Genomic DNA, 20,161 nt, shown 5'->3' with positions numbered 1-20,161 from the left:
GCACGCGCCCCCTGGCCTAGCACACCGTGTGCGCTATAAACTGTAAGTTGCAGTTTGCGACTTCTCCGACCCACAAAAAAGTTTGCATTAATTAATTTCACTATGTTGCTTCCTTGCAACAAACTTCTCCGCGCTGGCTTTTTTTTTTTTCTTCTTCCCTGAACTGTTGCCATGCTGCCCATTTGGTGAATATCAGATTCGTTAATGGGGAATGTGCATTAATTTCAGGCTATTGTTGGCAGGCTCGTGGGCCGAGGTGTTGGATGGCCTCAGTGAAGCACGCTCTGTCAGCTGGTGAGCGCTCGCGGGTCCCCACCGTGTCCCCGAGGACCTGACTGGAGAGGGAACACACTTTCACCACTAAAGAAAAGCCTGCACACACACATGCACGCACGCACGCACAGACACACGTGTACACCTCCTCGCCTCCACTTCTTTCTTTTCCTTTATTTCTCTCCATCAACTTAGACAAACACGCTCGTGGAACGCACGCACGCCCTCCTCTCACAGGCTCTGGCAACCTGTCCTGCGGCATGACTCAAGCTGAAATTAGTCGCCGTCTCCTCCCCTTCATCGGGCTATTTACTGTCTACAATGCTTAAAAACCCTGGTGGATAAAGGTGCCTGGTAGAGGAAAAAAGTATGGTCACCTTCGAAATTATTCATGAAACTGAGCAACCTGTTTGCTGCCTGTCATTGCTCTGTCTCCCACCCACTGTTTTGAGCCAATCACGGTCTGCGCCCCTGTGCTCGCCTCTTGAAGGCAGGGAATAAAAGGGAATATAATAAGGATGCTGTGTTAAATTATTAAAAGAATTTATGCAGGCCGAGCTGCGTATGATCGGACAGCAATTTGAACCGAGTTCGTTTTGCGGTGAAACGAGATCAAGTTTCGAAAACATTTTAAAATGGATACTGAAGAGCTCGACCAGTGACACTCAACTTCTGTGTTAACAGCCCCTGCAGAGTTTAGCACATGACTCCATATAATGAGGTCATAATAAGTATTCAAATTCTGGTGTGCGATCGGGTTCGAGGAATCACTGAAACTTCTTGTTATTCTACTTGATGTCTGAATCAGATAAATAAAAATGAAACGAGACTAGCTGTAAACGATATCCACGCATATTGCACAACAAAGAAGGGGGCGCCCGACGTGTTATATTTAAGCAAACCTGGTTTTGTTTATTTTTTAAAGCATTCATGTGTGATAGGCTATGCAAATAAGCAGGCCCAAGCCACCACCAGGAAACCCACAACCGCTGAGCTTTCAGAGGCGTTTCTATTTCTGTTATTTCTATCTTTTCTGGTTTGCCGCAAAAACCACAGGATTCGACTTCTAATAATACCATGCTCTCATCTCATGTTATTTTGTAGCGCTGGATAATTTACTGGCTTTTACAAATGATTTTTATTTATTTATGATCCAACAAGATGCAAATATCTGGCTACTGGAGTGTTTACAATAACGGCGACTAATAGGCGGTATTTTTATAACCATATAATAGATAAATAATAGATAAACATATCAAAAAAAAAGTTGCAGGCTAAAAACAGCCTTTCTCCAACAGGTGGGATGCTGGTAGGCAGGTTGAGGTTTCACTGTTTCAGACGCATTAATTATTAAAGCACGGTCGTTATGAAAAATAAAAACAGAGTGGTGGAGTTCGGGAGAACTTGAGCTGCCCTGACGCGTGTGGATACTGTTGTGAGGAAAGGGGGAGAAAAACAAAAAAAAAAAAGAAGAAGAAAAACCACACAGAGCTTAATTTGGCTCTGGCTAAGGCTTAAACTCAAAAAGTTTTTGAACATTGTCTTTACTACTGTGTGAAGATTTTCTGATGCATAAAGCATAGGGAATTTAAATGCATCATGCAAAACTTTATATCACAAATTTCAGAAATGCAACCATAAACTATACTGATACTGTGTTTTGTGCAAACTGATAAAATCAGCAAATCACACACACACACACACACACACACACACACACACACATATATATATATATATATATATATATATATATATATATATATATATATATATATATATATATATATATATATATATATATATATATATATATATATATATATATATATGCATTACAACCTTGTAAAAGTTCCAATGAAGTCCTGGGATGATAGACAGTGTTTAGTCAAGCACTGCATTCAATGCATTTGAAGCTTGTGTAGCCATGCTTATTTCGGTAAATATATTCAGAAAGTGTGCATTCCCCGACTTGCTTTTTAATGAAAAGAAAGGCACTTGCATTTTGTATGAGATATGGGGAGCCGAGTTGTGTGCTGTCCAAAAAGTCACTGGTCTCTCTGGGGACCCAGAACAAAAGGCAGAACTGGGCCATAGTTTCCATCTGCTGTCCCAGAGACAGAGAGAAAGAGAGGTAGAGAGAGGGCAGTGAGTGAGGACACCATGGGCAGATATAGAGAAAGAACAATGAGTGAGTGGGAGGGGGAATGAGAGAGCAGAGAAGAGCAGCAACAGGGAACAGGATGGGAGTAAGGGTAATCAAAAGTTGCAATAACTTCATTTCTATTCAGTTTAACCAACTGTAAAAGGCTAACACACACCCAACAATAGCGTCCCTCCATCTATTCGATCTTACCCTCAAATTAGCCTAAAGACCCCACCTTTCATTAGTCACCTATTATCGTGTACTGCAGAATAACCTATAGTGACCAGCAAACACACAATGCAGCTGTGATGCAAGGAGCACCTGTTGTATTGCATGCTCCAACTCAGTGATGCTATCAATTGTTAATGAGTTCAATTGGAAGTGTTGACACAGAATAACAAAGTTATCTTTTGTGGCATATTACAGTGAAATTACTGGTAAAACAGAAACATCATGACACTGGATTCAGATGTGCACAGGTTTCAGTGTTGATTACTGAGGTACAGCTAAAGTGTGGTAGAATATCATTTAGGTAATATGTCAGGGAATGTCATTTTATGTGTATTTATTTAGCATTGTCAATGAGTCTGGATGTTAGTCAGTCTATATATAATCATCTATTTTAAATTTTACTGTACTGTAGAAGAAATCTGTTTTGTAGACAGTGTGTGCAACATACATCTAGAAAATAATATCAGTGGAGGCAGTCAGAAAGCTGCATATCTTTAATACACTACAGTATAGTTAAATTAAAACTCAAAGCAACTAAGGAAGACTTGAACAATGGACAGTTAGATCAGAGTTAGCAAAATTAGACATCAGTATAAACATATTAAGTACTTAGACAGGGACAAGAAAGTGTATCATTTTACACAGAAAACACTCGCATTTCTGTATAATTCTGAATCCACACTGCCATCCGTATTGGCATTAAAAATGTATAAAATTTCAGAGAATTCAGCAAGACTAAAAAACTTGACAGTACTAAACAACAGGAGGGCTGTGTAAATTTTCATGTGGTATATATATATATATATATATATATATATATATATATATATATATATATATATATATATATATATATATAAAATGAAGAAGCATAAAGTGGCTGAGTTTAGATAATATCCTGGTTCTGTGAAGAATGTGCAAACAGACATAAATAAATAAAAAGCATTTGTAAAAGAACTGTAACTGTTACAGGGGAACAAAACTACTAAAAGAAGACCTCTCCTTTTATTTTGAAAGGTTCTAAGAGCTGAGGCCTTTGCATCCTCGTAAAAAGAGGTGTTAAACTATTTTGACAAAATACATCCTGTGTCTTCAGTGATTGCATGCCACCCATCCCTTAGAGCATTTCAGTCTGCACACAAACACACCAAAGCAGTCGCACCATGACAGGGAAGAAGATCATTTATCTCTGCGGTTCTCGCTATGAAAGACGTCTATGGGTGAAGCAGGGTCTCCCAGGGCTTTGTTCTGGGCAGGGTTCACCTCTTTGTGTCCACCACCTTCAAAGCAAATGTACATGAACACGAACATGAGGCTTCTTGGGTAACCAGCTCATTGAAGAGCAGCACAATGGTGCTACCAATTATCCACAGTGCTCAATGCTCCTGTGGAATCAGTTACATGGCGCTGTGTGTGTGTGTGTGTGTTTGTGTGTGTGTATTTGTGTCTCAGAGAGGGAGTGTGTGTGGTAGATTTGCATGTTTGACTATGTAAAGCTTTGAGTGTGTATCCTTGCACACAGGATTTTCTATGTAAATCTGTGCGTGCAGCTTTGTTCTGTGTGTGTTTATTTGTGAAAGAGAGTGTATTTTTCCATGTGTCATTTAGGTAACTTCCTAGAATTTCTTGCATGCTGTCACTTTTGTTCCTGTCTACCAAATCTTGTAAAAGTATAATATATTTTTTAAATGACAATTTTTTCATTAGTTTATTTGTTTTTTCTTTCATTTTTCTTTTCACTAAAACTGCTGTGTATGCACCATTATGTCTATATATAGTGTCTGTAGTGCTGTTATTCTTCTCAGTATAAATATACTCCTTTTCACACATTATGATTTCCACTAGGGTTGGATTACAAAGGGTGTGCAGCCAGCCCAGTGTGGAGTCATTCTGTATTTAGAGACATCCACTCTGACTCTGCAAACATGAAAGGAAACCTCTCTAAGCTCAGGAAGCAGTTTGGCTGCAGGTGTCTTGTCATCTTTTTCACACATTTAAACATGAGAGGTCTGTGAAGGTGTGGATGTAAAGAGCTAGGTTTATCCCATAGGTGTGTGTATGTATGTTCTGATACACGTGTGAGCTCCTTCAGTGTGTGACCAACCCTTTAACTTGACACCAGTGATTTTTACTAGATGTAACCTTTCCTGGCAATCTGCCATACTCACGTGTACAACACAAAAATGTGTAAATGTTATAACACAAAGCCATACATCACCAAGCATTATTAATGAATAGAAAACATTGGCTCCATTTACATTAAAAGGTGGCCACATTTGTTTTGGAATAATCTTCATCCTTCCATGAAAAGGCTTAATTAATTAAATAAGGCTTTAAAGAGTACTAAGAGGAGAATGACACACACTGGATGGAAGTATTTTTATTTTTAGCTCATTAACCATTTGTAGTGGCTGCATCAATCTGACCAAAATCTGTCTAATGCCACATAAAAAGCCAAATTGGAGAACTGTCGAGGCTTGCACATAATAATACTGATTAATTAAGGAAAATAAAAGAAAAGTTTTGCAAAAAAAAAAGAGAGAGAGAGAGAGACCACAATAAGCAGAATAAGAGCGATTAAGAGGGAAAGAATAAATATGGACATTCATCAAAAAAACAACATGTAACTGTGCCTCCTGGTGAAAATTTTGTCATTCTGTCAGTTCAAAGTTTGAAGGTAAAAGATCTAAACTGCAAACAACTGTGCGCACAACAAACTTTTAGCCATTCTGTATCCTTGTTACTCCATGCACATCTTTCTGATATAATTGATCACTTATATCAAATTTACACCTTTGAACATGCAACATGATTCCACATAAGCAGAGACAAAAGATTAATCTCTCCACATAACCCATAAATAAAATCATGTTAAAATACAAATTAATGCAAAGAGAAAGTCTTGGGATCAGAATGGTATAGGATTACACTGTCAGTGCACCTCAGCCTCAGCAGACTAAATGTACACTCTAAAAGGTAATACCTATTCTTACTTAAATTACGTTTGTGTGCTTTACTTAAGTCTCACTATACTGTTGAGTTAACTCAAGCAATGTGAGTAATGTACACGTTTAGCCTGAGAAAGGTACAAGACTAAGTTCTAGTGTGTAAACTGGACTTGAATATTTTTGTTACTGGAGTGAATGCTGGGGTGAGTTCAGCAGTGCACATGCGCAGTACAGAAGTGCGGGAAGCTTCCAGAAACCCTGTGGACTTACACACTGGAAGAAGCTAATCTTCTCTAAAGGTGAGCTGTTCATCTTCATTATATTTTTATGTGTCATGTATGACTTTATTATTCAATGTATTGTTACAGGCTAGTTTTGCATGATGATGCATAAACGTATTTGCAGATTAATGCTAATGTTAATGTTAGCATGGGCTTATGGGGCCAATATTAGCTAAAACTGCCATGTACTGTATTTTACTTGAGAGCCTTTAATGTTTTGTCCATGATAAGAGCTCTTAACATTAATTACCTGTATTTCAAATGCAGTATGTTAGCATGTTTGTAAGCGTAAACCAGGCCTGCTAACATTCGTGTAACCTTAATTTCACTCGGTCATGGAGGGTAATGTGATGTTCAGGAACAAGCCTCGAGTGGAAAAACTGCTGAACGGTTCAAATACTGGCACCAGAACCCCGTCGGTGGAAAAGCGGCCAGTGAGAGCCGTTCTTTGTTTTTTTACGACTTTGCTTGCTTATAATGCTCTGGACATGGAAGCATGGAAGAAAAAAATACAATGCATTCCACTAAATAAGTGCTCTCAACGAGCTGAACAATTATTTTGTATCACTTACAGTATTGTGAAGAATGTGATTCATGTTCTTCAGAAGATGCTTTTGCTTACTTTTATTGTTTTTCCCTTCTTGTAGACCAATGATGTTGTTGCCATGAGGACTGCTGTCCTGCGATGTCTCTCGGTTTTCCTCGTGGGTGATGAAAGAGACTGCTACAATGTCTCTTTTGTACGTATTGCAATTTGGTTTGTTAGAGATTCTGCACTTGGAAATCAAGATTTTCACCCCATTCTTTTTTTTTTTTTTTTTCTTAATATCCACAGGATTCAGATGCCGTGGCAGACTTCACCCAGGTTCCTGTGGGATTATTGCCTGTTATTCCTGAAGTCAGTCAGCAACCAGGTCCGAATGCTCTTCACCTTGAACCATCCAGCATGTTATCATTCTGGAAGGTACAATTGTCATGGTTGACACTGAACGCCACCATCAAGCTGTTTGTCTCATATTTGGGCTGATCTATGCCCTTCATATTTGGGCTGATCTATGCCCTTCATATTTGGACTGATCTATGCCCTTCATATTTGGACTGATCTATGCCCTCCATCCTGACAGTCCTAAAAAGCACCTTTGACTTCATTCAGAGACTGATGCTGTCTGGTTTCTTTTTTTATGCCATTACTTGTATTTCTATGTTTTTTCATATTGTGTATTCATTTAATATATTTTTTTTAACTTACTATCATACTTTTAATTTGATTTTTTTTTTTTTGCACTGTTGCACTGTATTATCAAATAAGTTGGTAAAGTTCTTATTTTGTATTTGTTGGATCCAATGTTTGGCACATGAATTACTTCATCAAGCTATTTATTTATTTCTGTTTATTGCCAAGTATGTCAGAATCTGTCCTCCATATATAACTACTTAAATCACTTTTTTAAAAAATGTTACAGTGCTAGAGTGCCTACTTGTTAGAGTTCAAAATAAACTGTTTCAGTTGCTGCTCATTCAGCCTGTAAGCTTACTTAAGCATCTTTCTGGTATTACTGTTATTGAGCCCTGTGGAAGGGTAAAAACGTGATTAGTTTTGTATTTGTTCATGTGTGGCCACATTGGCCTTTTGTTAAGAAGCTAAGGATAGTATTTTGTTAAAAATAAAACATTGAACCTTGTGAACTTATCATGTTTTGTTGTAGTTACTTCATTCATTTAAGGCAATCGGTTTCCTAGAGTCTACTAAGTAAACTGTACTGTTCATGTAAGTTGGACTAACTTGATGTAGCTAAGTTTAGAACAGGTCAATTTACTTGCTATTTCTGAGTTGAAACAACTTCACTAAACTAAGTTAATTTAACTTAACACGATGAAGTTGACACAACAAGGTCTTAAGTACACTGAACAAGTATATGTTAAGTAAACAAACATAAGACTTAATAGTTATACTTACTTACATTTTTCAGGGCAATCGGTTTCCAAGATTTTCTTAAGTAAGGTCAACTTGTCAAATTTTACAGTGTAGCTGTGTCTGTAAGTTTACAAGCATGCAATCTGACAATAGAATTATTAGTGAACTCTTTAAGCTGTCATTATTTTTGCTTCTCCTTTCTGCATAAAATGCATAATTACAGACATTATTTTTCCACCATTAAGCTGATAGAGGTCACAGAGTCAAATCTTAGTCTCTGTAAAAGGGTGGGCTGGGATGGCAGGACATTAGTGTGACGTTTTGGTAGCCCTGTAACCACAACCAGCTTTTTCTGAAGAGTGGTATTTTTGAAAGCAACATCAGTTTGCTCATAGTGTTCATTTTTCCAAGTATCATCCATCACTCATCCATTCAACTGGTGAAAAAAAACAAATTGAGCTGATAATGATAGGTCTTCTTAACTTGTTTTTTGCATTGATTTTACTGTTGCAGAACACAATGCACAATTGCTATTCATATAATTATACACTCATTGGCCACTTTTTAAAGTAAATCTTGCTAGTACTGGGTTGAATCTCCTTTTGCCTTCAGAGATGTCATAATTTTTCACGCCATAGCTTTAACAAGGTGCTGGAAACATTTTGGTCCATATTGACATGATAGCATCACACAGTTGCTGAAGATTTGTGAGTTGGGCATCCATGATGTGACTCTCCCATTCCACCACCCAAAGGTGCTCTATTAGATTGAGCTCTGTTGCCTTTGGTGTCATGGTCCTGGGCCGTATGCCCAGCATTTTGTGTTGGTTTTGTTTTTGTTGTGTTTCTAAGTTTGCTTACTGTTTAAATTTTTAGTTTGTTAGTCTTCCAAATCCTGTTATTAGTTATAGTTATTTATATTGAATTTCTGTTTCTCTTAGCCCTGTTTGTTATTCTTGGCTCTCCTCACATAAAACCATGTTTAAGTTCAGTTTTGCTAGACGAGTCCTGCATTTTGCTCTTCTGCATACTTTGGTTGTAATGAGAGCTTTTGTTGCCTTCTTACCAGATCGAAGTAGTATGACCATTCTCCTCTGACCTCTGGCTAATGAACTGATGCTCACTGGCTTTTTTTTTTTGTTTGTTTTTTTGTTCATTCTCTTTAGATGGTTGTGTGGGAGGATCCCAGTAGACCAACAGTTTCTCTCGCTCCAACAACTATGCCACATTCAAATGAACTTAAATCACTTTTCTTCCTCATTCTGTTGTTTGGTTTGAACTCCTTGATGATATCTACATGCATAAATGCATTGAGTTGCTACCATGTGATTGGCTATTAGATATATCTATTAAAAAGTAATTGGACAGTTGTAAATAAAGTGAAGAGCAAGTGCTTGAAACTGTACATGCTTTTTTTGTTTGTTTTTTTGTTTTGTCTTTTTCACGTTTCCTTTTTTTTGGTTCAACAATTGCCCCTTTTTGGATGGTGTGGATGTGTATTTTTTCCTATCTTGTAAGTAATAAAGTGGCCAGTGAGTGTATAATTATACAGTTCATCAGTTTCATCAGGTTGCATAATTACTGCAATTCTCAGCCCTCACAAGATGAATGCAACATTGATTGGACATTTCCACTGACAAAGGAAAAAACTCTTCTGACATGAGGAACTATTTAGGCTATTTGCCCCTGTTTGAATCTTATTTTTATCTTGTGGTTATTCTACATATGAGTTTCCATTTTGCATACTGTGTTTGGGTTCAACTCTTTTTTTTTTTTAACAGTTTTGTTCTGTCAGTGTTTCCCTGTCTGTTCTCTTTCTGTCTCCTTTGCTAATGTCTTGGCTCCCCTATGTTCCCCAGTCTGACGTCCTGTTAAGTGTTATTATTCATGCCTGCATTGTTATCTTGCTTGTTTCTTGTTTTACTTTGAAGGCTGGCTTTCTTTCCTGCTTAGTTTTGCTTCCTTCCTGTTTGCCTTGATCATTTTGACCTGTGCTTTTTGTGCTCTTGTCTTGCTTCTCTGCTTTGTCTCATCCCTAATCAGCCCTCAGTGTATAGTCCAGTCTTCCCTGTGCTCTTTGTCAAATTTGTTATGTGCCCTTTTGTGCACCCTTGGTTCTTATGCCTGTTTGGATTTTTTGGACTCAAGTGAACTTTTTTCTTTTAATTTTGCGTGGGACTTTCAACCAGCCTCAATAAAGGGTTGTTTGTTCAATATTCAGCCTGTAGTGACACACCCTACTTGACTCCACATTGCAATATGTATTGCATTTAGGTTTAAAGTGATCAAGTTTTGGATTAAAATGCATTCAAAGATCTCTGTCACAAAGATGATAAACATATGTTAATGAAATGTAAACTCTGTAACCGTGAAACACACAGGTGCTCTTCATTGACACAAGGTAATGGAATGGAATGGTCATGGTTAACTTTCCTCTTCTCTCTGATCTCCTGTCTTGTCCTTCCTGTGCCCATTGTACAGTTGCCCTATACGAGCTCTCCTTTCAGCTAGTTGCCCTACTCAGGTGAGGGATACAGTATATTGAAGGAGATTTTGCTTGTATTTGATTCCGCTCCTTTTCAGAGCTTCTGAAAGCCTGGCCTCCATGCTGCTCCCTCCTCCCTGTCCTGTCCAGTTCCCAGGGGACCCCCACTCTCTACCGGGCTGGCCTGGGTGGAGCGGTCTCAGAGTGGGGCAAGTAGGGAACAGACAAGGGTATCGCTTACAGCCTCCCTCCTGCACTTGCACAGCACAGAGTACACAGGCACCAACAGCGCACCCCTCCCCTCATCTTGCCTGTCTCCTTCACTTGGGTGCACACACAGTGGTTTTAATGTGTGCTCACACGTACATGGACACATAGGCATCTATTTTCTCCATCTTTACCAATTAGAGATACATGTCCTATCTTTTTCATCTCACTCTTTTCAATCTGTCCACTCAGCCACAGCTCCAGGGTGGAGGCAGTCCACAATGGAGCTGCGGAAAGTCATGTTTTTTTTTTTTTTTTTCGCAGTGAAAAGTCAGCAATTGCGATTCAGAGACCAAGAGTGATGCATGAGTTTATAGTTTATGCATAATGTTACAGATGCACTTACTGTGACAAAAACTTGATTCAGTGGCATGTGCACAAATAGAAGCACATGCACACAATCTCAGAAAAAGAAATCCATATCTGCTCCATTTTAATCAATTTAGTGTGTATTCTGACATCTTTGGCCTATGCATATACCAACCAGGCATGTTGATAGGATTCAGTGTTATGAGCACAGGATACATTGTTTTATTCTGATCTGATTGGCTGTCTACATGCTGTCTAAATGGCAGTGAATTAAGCATATCAGGATCTTTGAAACATTGTGTACTTAATCACAGAAATATTAGTAATTAAACCAGAAATTTTCATTATGTGCTGAGAACTCGATTGTTCTTAGCTTCTGAGGTAAAGCTCGAATAACTTCACACATCACCCACTTAATCAGCATAGTGGTGCTGTCATGTAGTTCTTGACTGGTCTTTTGACACACAATAGCTATAGGGCAATAGCCCCCCAGCTAGATAAAACAACAGCGTGATACTTCCTACAGTGAGAGACTCAGATTAACACAGTTCTTTTCAACAAGACAGGAAGGACAGTGGTTTTGTGAACCTCAGTCCTCACAAAAATAGCTTACATAACAATGCTCAAACTTTTTTCTTTGTTTTTTGTTTTTAACTAATGCTGCTATTACAGTTCAATTATAACACTTTAAAAGCATACTATATGAAGCTTGTGAAAAACCTTGTTTTAAATGGTCTTAACATTTCTAAGTATTTGTTTCCTGGTCATTGGTAAGGCCTGTAGGGCATCTTTAGAAGGAAAGTACTAATCCACAGGAACCCAGCAGGATAACATATCTACCATAGCTAGACATTTCCTACCAGCATAAAGGACTGACAAGCCTCTTAGCCAGGTAACACGAGCACATGTGTTTGTTTAACTGACTATAAGATCTGACTCAAATTCACCATTTCTTCTAGTGAGACATAAACCACTACCTAAAATTTGGAATTGTGTTCCACGTTTACATTCAGACTTGTTTCATTGTGTCATTAAAATGAAAAATGATTAAGTTGCCTTTCTTGTGAAAAAAGTGCTAATTGCATTCATTTTTGCAGGGTCAAAGGGGGTGGTAAAATGGAAATTAGTTTTCTTTTTTGAAAGTGCAAATGAAAAAAATATCTGAGCTCATCAACATTGTTTGTTTTTGGCTAATTTTGTCATCTTTACCTCCTTCCTCCCAGATTCGTGCTTCATTCTCCCTGTTTTCACATCATTAAGACCAATCCACATCCTCTTCTTTTGGGGGGGCGGGGTCCCACGGAGATCAGTGACGCCTCACTGACCACATCAATCAATCATTCTCCCTCTGGCTAGCTCTCTCCTGCTTCCTTTTGTCTCTCTCTGTATGTATCTGTCTCCATATCTCTCTGTCTCGCCTACACAACTTTAATATCTCTCTTTCTTTCTTTCCCACACACGACATGAGAGCTATTTATCATAAACGCACCGATAAATGTTGTTGAGCAATTCTTTGACAGGGGCCAGTGAAGAATGTTTTTTGGGTGGTGAATTGTAACCATCAGCAAGCAGCTGTTGTTGTGTTCATTAATATATATATATATATATATATATATATATATATATATATATATATATAGACAAAACATATGTTTGATATTCTATCTCTTTTAGTTACCTAATTATTTGAAAATTTTGCTAATTTCTCAAGTGAATATTTCTCCATATGTTGTATGTGTTAACCTAAAGCGGCCCTAAACCAACATTTAAAACAACTGACAGGTGAAGTGAACAATGCTGATCATCTCATTACAATGCATTGTTCTACTAAGAAACTGAGTCCTGGCGTTCACGTGAATGCTACTTGTACACAACAAACATTTGAACGTTGTCCGTCTCATAAACATGTCACTCATCGAGAACACATAGGTCCTATTGTCCATGCCCATAATTTGCTTTGACTTTTACCTTGAGGTCAAAGTCACTGATATTCAAATTTGTCCAAGAGTTTTAGTAGATCTATCTATGGCGTGAATTTGAATATCCCAGGTGACATCATTCTCATGTTATCTTGTTCACAAGAAACTTGACCTCTGACTCTGATCTTGACTCAATTATGGCAAAAATTTAATCAGGTGGTCTATGGGTCACTGGCCATCTTTTCTGCTAATTTGGTATCAATCAGACTGGTAGTTAACTGTAAAATGAACAAACAGACAGACAAACATATCAAAAACATTACCCCATTCCCCCCTCTGGGGGCTAGGTAACAACATCAAACCTATTAACAAGTATTGCTTGTAAAGCAAAAGGCCTGATATAACCCCATTCCTGTGTTATAGCTTTTCTCTGGTACTCCCTAAAGCACATATAAATGAGCTGCACATTTGTTTCTGTTACTATATTCATTCATCATGATTACATCAGGCACTGTGTTTTATTTTAACTTATTCCCACATATACCACTTTTCTGCTTTCATAAATGCTTGCTAATTTGGCTCACCATGTCCACATCTGAAAATGCTCATCTTATTTCTATTTATTTAGTGTTTGCTACAGTGCCCTGCTTTTTTGTTGTGTTAAATATGAAACTATTTATGTATCTGTGAACCATTGTTAAAGATTTTGCTTCTGAATAAGAGTGAAACAGCTTAGGTTTGACAGTCAGGATATTTCCAGCCTTATCATTTAGCATGGTGGTTAATATCAATATGAAAATGATTACAGCGTTCAGGATAAAATGAGACAAAGAAACACGCCTCAGCTGTCTATCACCCATTTCTTTTATTTTTATGCCACCCTATACACCCATTTTTAATTCTCTTTTCTTGTGATTTGCGTACTTTGTTGTTCTGTCTTCCTTTTATCTTACCTGCCTGTCTGCATACCGACCCGCCTGCTTCTTAGTGTTCCATTTTGCCTCTCAGTCTGTATGTCTGCCAGCTAGGAAAGGTCAGCACTAAATGGGCTGAGTGTAAACAATGCCTTTGGTACCCGGGACAGGGACAGCCAGCGTCCCACAGCCGCCGTCCTGCCATCAGCACATGTTGTGTGTGGTCACCCCATTCATCTTTATTGTTTTCCCTCCTCCTCTCTTTCCCTTTCTGAAATTGTTTAATTTTTTTTTTTTTTTTTGCCACACTTTTGGCCATTTCTCACTTTTTCCACAACTGTGTTTTCTTACTCCTGCCCTCCATCTCCATATCCGTCCTTTCCTGCATTCCCTTTCTCCCCTCCTTTCCTCATCAGTCCCCATCAGAAGGAACTTAATAGGAAATCAAAGTTTCTGGTGGAAGAATGGAGTAGGGCTTAGCATTACTGTCCCCTGGGTCCTTTCTGCTGAAAGAGGAGTGCAGAAAAGACTCTATGCTGGCACTGTGGAGGCGAAGCTTAATGCAGCAGATAGTCTTTCCCTTGCTCTCTTTCCATGTCTCTTTATTTATTCTTTTCTCTCTGAACCACATGCTCTTCTTACCCCCCCCCATCCTTCCATTTTTTAGGTTTTTTCCCATTTTTTTCCCATTCACTCAAAAACCCACACACTCAAAATATGCATTCTTCTTTTAGCGCATGTGTTTAGCTTCTCCTGGCTGAATATTGTTTGGTGAGGTTGAATTTGCAGCCCACTACTGCACCATCCTTCCATTGGGATGCGGTTGGGGAATGGATCGTGTGTGCATGTGAGTAAGCCTCCCCCAGCTTGGCACAGAACACAACCCCTGCCCTTCAAAGCACTGCGTATGTGTAGCAATTGACTCCATTGCCCCTGTGAGCTCAGGTACTATTGCCTTGTCAAGCATGTCAAGAAGCATTTACAAAGGCTGTCTGTGTGCCTTGTTACCCATGGAAGTCTTTGACTCATAAGCAATAATGATCAGCAGATTATCAAATATAAATAATCAATGAGCTGACAAACCCTTGCAGAAAGGCATTTGCTTTTTATGAGTTAAGATTGAAACAAAATTATGTCAACTGAGCAAAAAAAAAAAAAAGAGAGAAAATAATCTATTTTTAAGTTCAAAGCAGAAAAGAAATTATAACCCCTTCAGTGTGGCTCTTGGGTAGCATTTTGAAAATTTCTTATCAACAAAACACAAAGTAAAAAAAATGCTAAAGTCAAAGGATAGGGATGCTAAATGGCTTGCGTACAGTAAATATTGGCTGTGCCTGTGTACTTGCTTGTTGGGCGTCACATATCAACAGACTGGTAGAAAATGCCATGTAAAAGTGAGGGCTAAGCCTAGAATTAGTCCTGTATTAGTTGAGCGTGAACCGACTTTAGCCTAAGCAGTCCAGATCCTGCTGTGTTAAGCTTCTTAAACACTCAAAGGTGGAAAAGCTTAACAGCATGAATGCCTCAAGGCACGAGGCAGCACTGAGAGCACTGTGAAGAGGGCAGGGGAGTTAGTAGCTATAGAAGAGGGTGGGGCACGGGAGCCAGAGAGCAGGAGGGGGCAGCAAAAGAAAACACATCATTTAGTAAGGAGACATAAAGCAATGAAGAAGGAGGAAGGCTAAGAGGCTGGAAGAAAAGAGAAGATGCTATAGCTGAATCCACATTCTTTTAAGATATTTTCCAACCTCCCAAAATTTCCTCCTCTCTGCTTCCCTGTCTCCCCACCTCTCTTCTCTGCTCATGCCTGCACACCACCCACCTGCCCTCTGTACTCCCCCACAGAAGAGTTCGGATTCTTGGAAGGTGTTGGATGTCTACAGTGTCACAACTAAACAAAACCATTTGAAAACAAAGTGGGCTCGTGAATGTGCCGGCGCAATCCGACCCCTGTCCCTTTGTGTCCGTAGAGAAAAACGGCCTCTCAGAGTGAAGGGGATGGGGAGGAGGGAGGGGGCGAGCAAAGGGTGGCACACTATTTCAGTCCACAGGTTAGCCCCTATCCACCCACCCAGTCGCGCTTTTACCGCCTCCTCTCCACCCCACATGCACCCAGACTTTTAAGTGCACCCTTCAAAGGTGAACATGCCATTTGAGACAGAGCTGTCTGTGTTACAGTACCTCCGAGAACAAGGCACTTCCCTTTTTTTTACCTCTCTCATTTTATCTCGTTTAAAGCACTTTCATTTGCTTTCTTCCCACATTAGATTTTAGCGATGTGATTTTCCCATAAGAATTTTTAAGCAGTCAAGAAATGTAAATAAGAATCAGATGATGTAAAAATAGACTTATAACACAAGATCACAAAAAAAGCCAGATGATGGCATTTTTTGTCTCTATTTTGGAAAACAAAAGAGTGCACCAGATGTGTGTGTGCGTGCGTGTGCATGTGTGTGATGAACTGTCTGTCAATCAAAGCCGGAGTTAATTATTTTGTCACCCCGCTGGGTGTGAGTGTGTGTCAGGAACTCTGACCTGGAGACCTGAGCTTGAGTCACCAATCCATTCTTCCCCCTGAGAGTGGAGAGATCCACCCAAGTCCTTCAAGGATGGTTCACTGGCCACCTGACTAGCCACTTTGCTGACCAGAATGACATGAATGTGTCAATATGAGTATTAGTGAACACTCTTTGCAAAAGCATGGATTTCAGGAGTTATCTACAAATTTAAGTACAAAACATTCACTGTTTTTTTTTTTCATATCTCCAATCCACTTTTTTAATCAACATCTTATTTGTGTTTATGTATTAACAACAGTGCAATGATGAACATCTGAAACAGAAACCCAGCAACCCAGCTTAAGGCAATGTGGAAATATGTGTTTGTGAAATGAAAGCATGCAAAGGCTTGTGATTTTTCTTTACCGTTACTCCTGACTAGCAGCATCCTCGGCTTTTATTCTGACTGACCAATATCAGATATCAAACTCAAATCATCAGCACCAACCACTAAGCTTGAACAAATCTTCCCAGCATGATCCAATAGACATTGCATCTGTAAATAAACAATAACAAAAAGCTCCCATTCTAATGACATCTAAACCAAAACCCCTGCACTTCATTTTCCCACAGGAGAGAAATGCTTGTACAATAATCAGCACCTACATGTGTCTCAGTCCATAAGCTCCACCACACATTGTGAGCTAAACTGATGAAGAGTAACCCAAGAATGAAAATGAAAACACTGTCACCTTGTTTTTGAAGATGAAAGATGCCGAGTAAAAGAACAGTGAGCGAGGACTTATTGGATTAGCAACAGACACAATCGCATCTGTGCAGATTTGCTTCTGTGCTGTAAATGTGATTGTGGGCAATAACATGTCGATTAAGGGGCCGTGGCTGGACTATTGGAGGCTTTATGTGAGACTGCAGAGGAGGTGATTTGATTAGTGAGGGCCAAAGTGAGAAGCCTTCTGGGACAATGGAGTGAATACTGATGAGAAGGTCCAGAAGTAACCAGCCAAAAAGTAATACTTTTTTTACCACATGCGTTATTTGCTTTGTTTTATTTTGAGAACATCGGGAGGCACCAGGAAATTACTTGTGATTTTTTGTTTTCAAAAATGTAGGATACAATATGCAAATCACTTGAAATCTATATTTAATTTATTCTTTTTTTTTAACCCAATCAATTTAACACCCACCTAGAAATAGCCCTAACATAACAATTATTACTTTAAAGCGCACCAATATGTGCGCTTTTCTTCTGTTATTTTTTTCTTTCGTTTCTGAAAAGACGCTCCTTTGCTACTTTGTATGACAGAATTTAAGGCCTGCCATGCCTGCATACAACAGCTAAGATGATGAGTTATTACATTACTCAAAAAAAAATTAAAGGAACACTTTGAAAACACATCAGATCTCAATTGGAATATCAATGCTGGATGTCTATATTGAAATTGACTGGGTAATGTATCAGGAACAAAAGGATGACGCATTGTTTGTTGAAAATGATCAGCCTATAGTGGGCTGAATTCAAAGACACCCCAATTATCAAAATGAAAATATGATGCAGCAGGCTAGTCCATTTTGCTAAGATTTCATTGCAGCAACTCAAAATTGTACTCAGTAGTTCGTATAACCCCCACATGCTTATATGCAGGCCTGACAATGTTGGGGCAATGGCAGATGAGGTTTGTTCTGGGGGATCTCTTCCCAGATCTGGACCAGGGCATCACTGAGCTCCTGGACAGTCTCAGATGGACAGAAACATGATGTCTGTGTGAGGACCAGTCAGTGTCTGTGTGAGGACCAGTCAGTGGTATCAATTACTTCATCCTCCAGGAACTGCCTACATACACTCACCACATGCAGTTGGGAACCCAGGACCAGCAATGTCAAATGGGGATTTGACATTGAGTCCAACGATTTCATCCTGATACCTGATGGCAGTCAGGGTGCCGTTGCCTAGCCTGTAGTAGTCTGTGCCTCTCTCCATGGATATGCCCCCCCCCCCCCAGACCATCAGTGGCCCACCACCAAACCAGCCATGCTAAATGATGTTACAGGCACCATAACATTCTCCACAGCTTTTCCAGACCCTTTCACATCTGTCGCATGTGCTCAGGGTGAACCTGCTCTCATGTGTGAGAAACACAGGGCCCCAGTGGTGGATGTGCCAAATATTTCCATGGCAAAGGCCAGTGGGGCTCCACTGTGCCAGGCAGTGAGCACAGAGCCCACTAGAGGACATCAGTCTCTCAGACCACCTTCATGACATTAGCTTCTGATTGTTTAGTTAAAGGCATTCATACCAGTGGCCTGCTGGAGGTATTTTTGTAGAGCTCTGGTAGTACTCATTCTGTTCTTCCTTGCACAGCAGAGAAGATACTGGTCCTGCTGATGGTTTAAGGACCTTCTACGGCTCTATCCAGCTCTCCTAGAGTAACTACCTATCTCCTGTAATCTCCTCCAAGCTCTTGAGACTGTGCTGGCACACAGCAAACCTTGGCACGTATTGATGTGTAATCCTGGAGGAGCTGGACTACCTGTTCAACATCTGTAGGATACAGGTATCTCCTCATGTTACCAGTACTGACACTGACCCTAGCCAAATGCAAAACTAGTGAAAAAGCAGCCCCAAAAGATGGGGAGGAAAAACATGTCAGTGGCCTCCACTTGTAAAACCATTCCTGTTTTGGGAGTTGTCTCATTGTTGCCCCTCTCATTGTTGTTTAATTTTAACACCAAAGCAGCAACCCACTCTGCTATTTAACTGGCAATATCAATATCCCATGATTTGATGCTAAACTCTGACTAAATTTTTTTTGAGCAATGTATTTTGGGAAGGGTTTTAGGGAACTGTTAGATGGACACCTTGAGTGTAAGAACAATCAGTCTCAGAGGTTTCAAAAGGCAAAACATGGATTTTTCAAAAGCACTTTCAGTTCAAATCTTCACCTCACCTGTAGACTTCAAAATTTCCTGACAATTTAGTGATTAAAACTTGCACCTCTCTTTTTACAAGTTCCCTCTGATGCATTTACCATCTTTTAGATACCATCAAATTATCCATGACCTTTTCTGAGTATATTATTAACACACAAAAATATTTCAGACACCTTGTAAATTATTGCAATCATTTGCAGATGTTGCAGAAGTATTAAAAATGCATTGGTATTTCCCTTCTTGAGTTCCTTCATCCATCTGTATCCTCCTGGTGATCAAAGAGGCCTCTCTGATTTCTGACTTACAAATTGTCTTATCGGTCAGTGAGCTGATTGGAGAGAATGAAAACATGACCTTCTCAGATGGGGTCTCTAACAGAAAACTCCAGGTACACTTATCAGGGCTGATAAAAGCTTAAGGAAGAGGATACTGCAGAGTCACAGAGAGTCTTATCTCTGGGTTCACTGATCAGCAAAGATAAAGCCATATGAGGATAAGGGAGAGCAGTGGAGTGGCAAACAAGCACCATTATTACTTCTCAGACTTTCAGAGTGATGGTGAGCAGACTGACTGAATGATTAGTTTGCAGATTGACAGGAGTGGATGGGTTGAAAGAGGAGGGATAAAAAGAGAGAAATTACACACATTACACACAATTGCCTTTAAAGAAGATAAATGGATAAAACGCACCATTAAGGGTCACTAAACCCAGTTTCTTCATCAGCTTCTTCTAACACAGATATCAGAGATAAATGTGTGAAGATCTCATCTTGATACTGGCTTGTGAATACACCAGCATAGCAGCTCTGGTCTGCATGTCAAGGTATCCTTGGGCAAGATACTGAACCCTGAGTTTCCCCCAATGCATCCATCAGAGTGTGAGTGTGTGCACAAAGGTTAGACAAGATGCTTACATGTAGGTATGGGAAAAAAAAAAAAAAGCACTAGTATGAATGTGTGTGATTGGGTGAATCAGGTTTGTTGTTAAAAAAAAAAAAAAAAAACTCAGAAACTCAGAGTGGAAAAC

The sequence above is a fragment of the Archocentrus centrarchus genome, chromosome 9 (genome assembly GCF_007364275.1).
Source record: "Archocentrus centrarchus isolate MPI-CPG fArcCen1 chromosome 9, fArcCen1, whole genome shotgun sequence".
Taxonomy (NCBI): domain Eukaryota; kingdom Metazoa; phylum Chordata; class Actinopteri; order Cichliformes; family Cichlidae; genus Archocentrus; species Archocentrus centrarchus.
Note: the sequence above shows the minus strand (reverse complement) of the source record.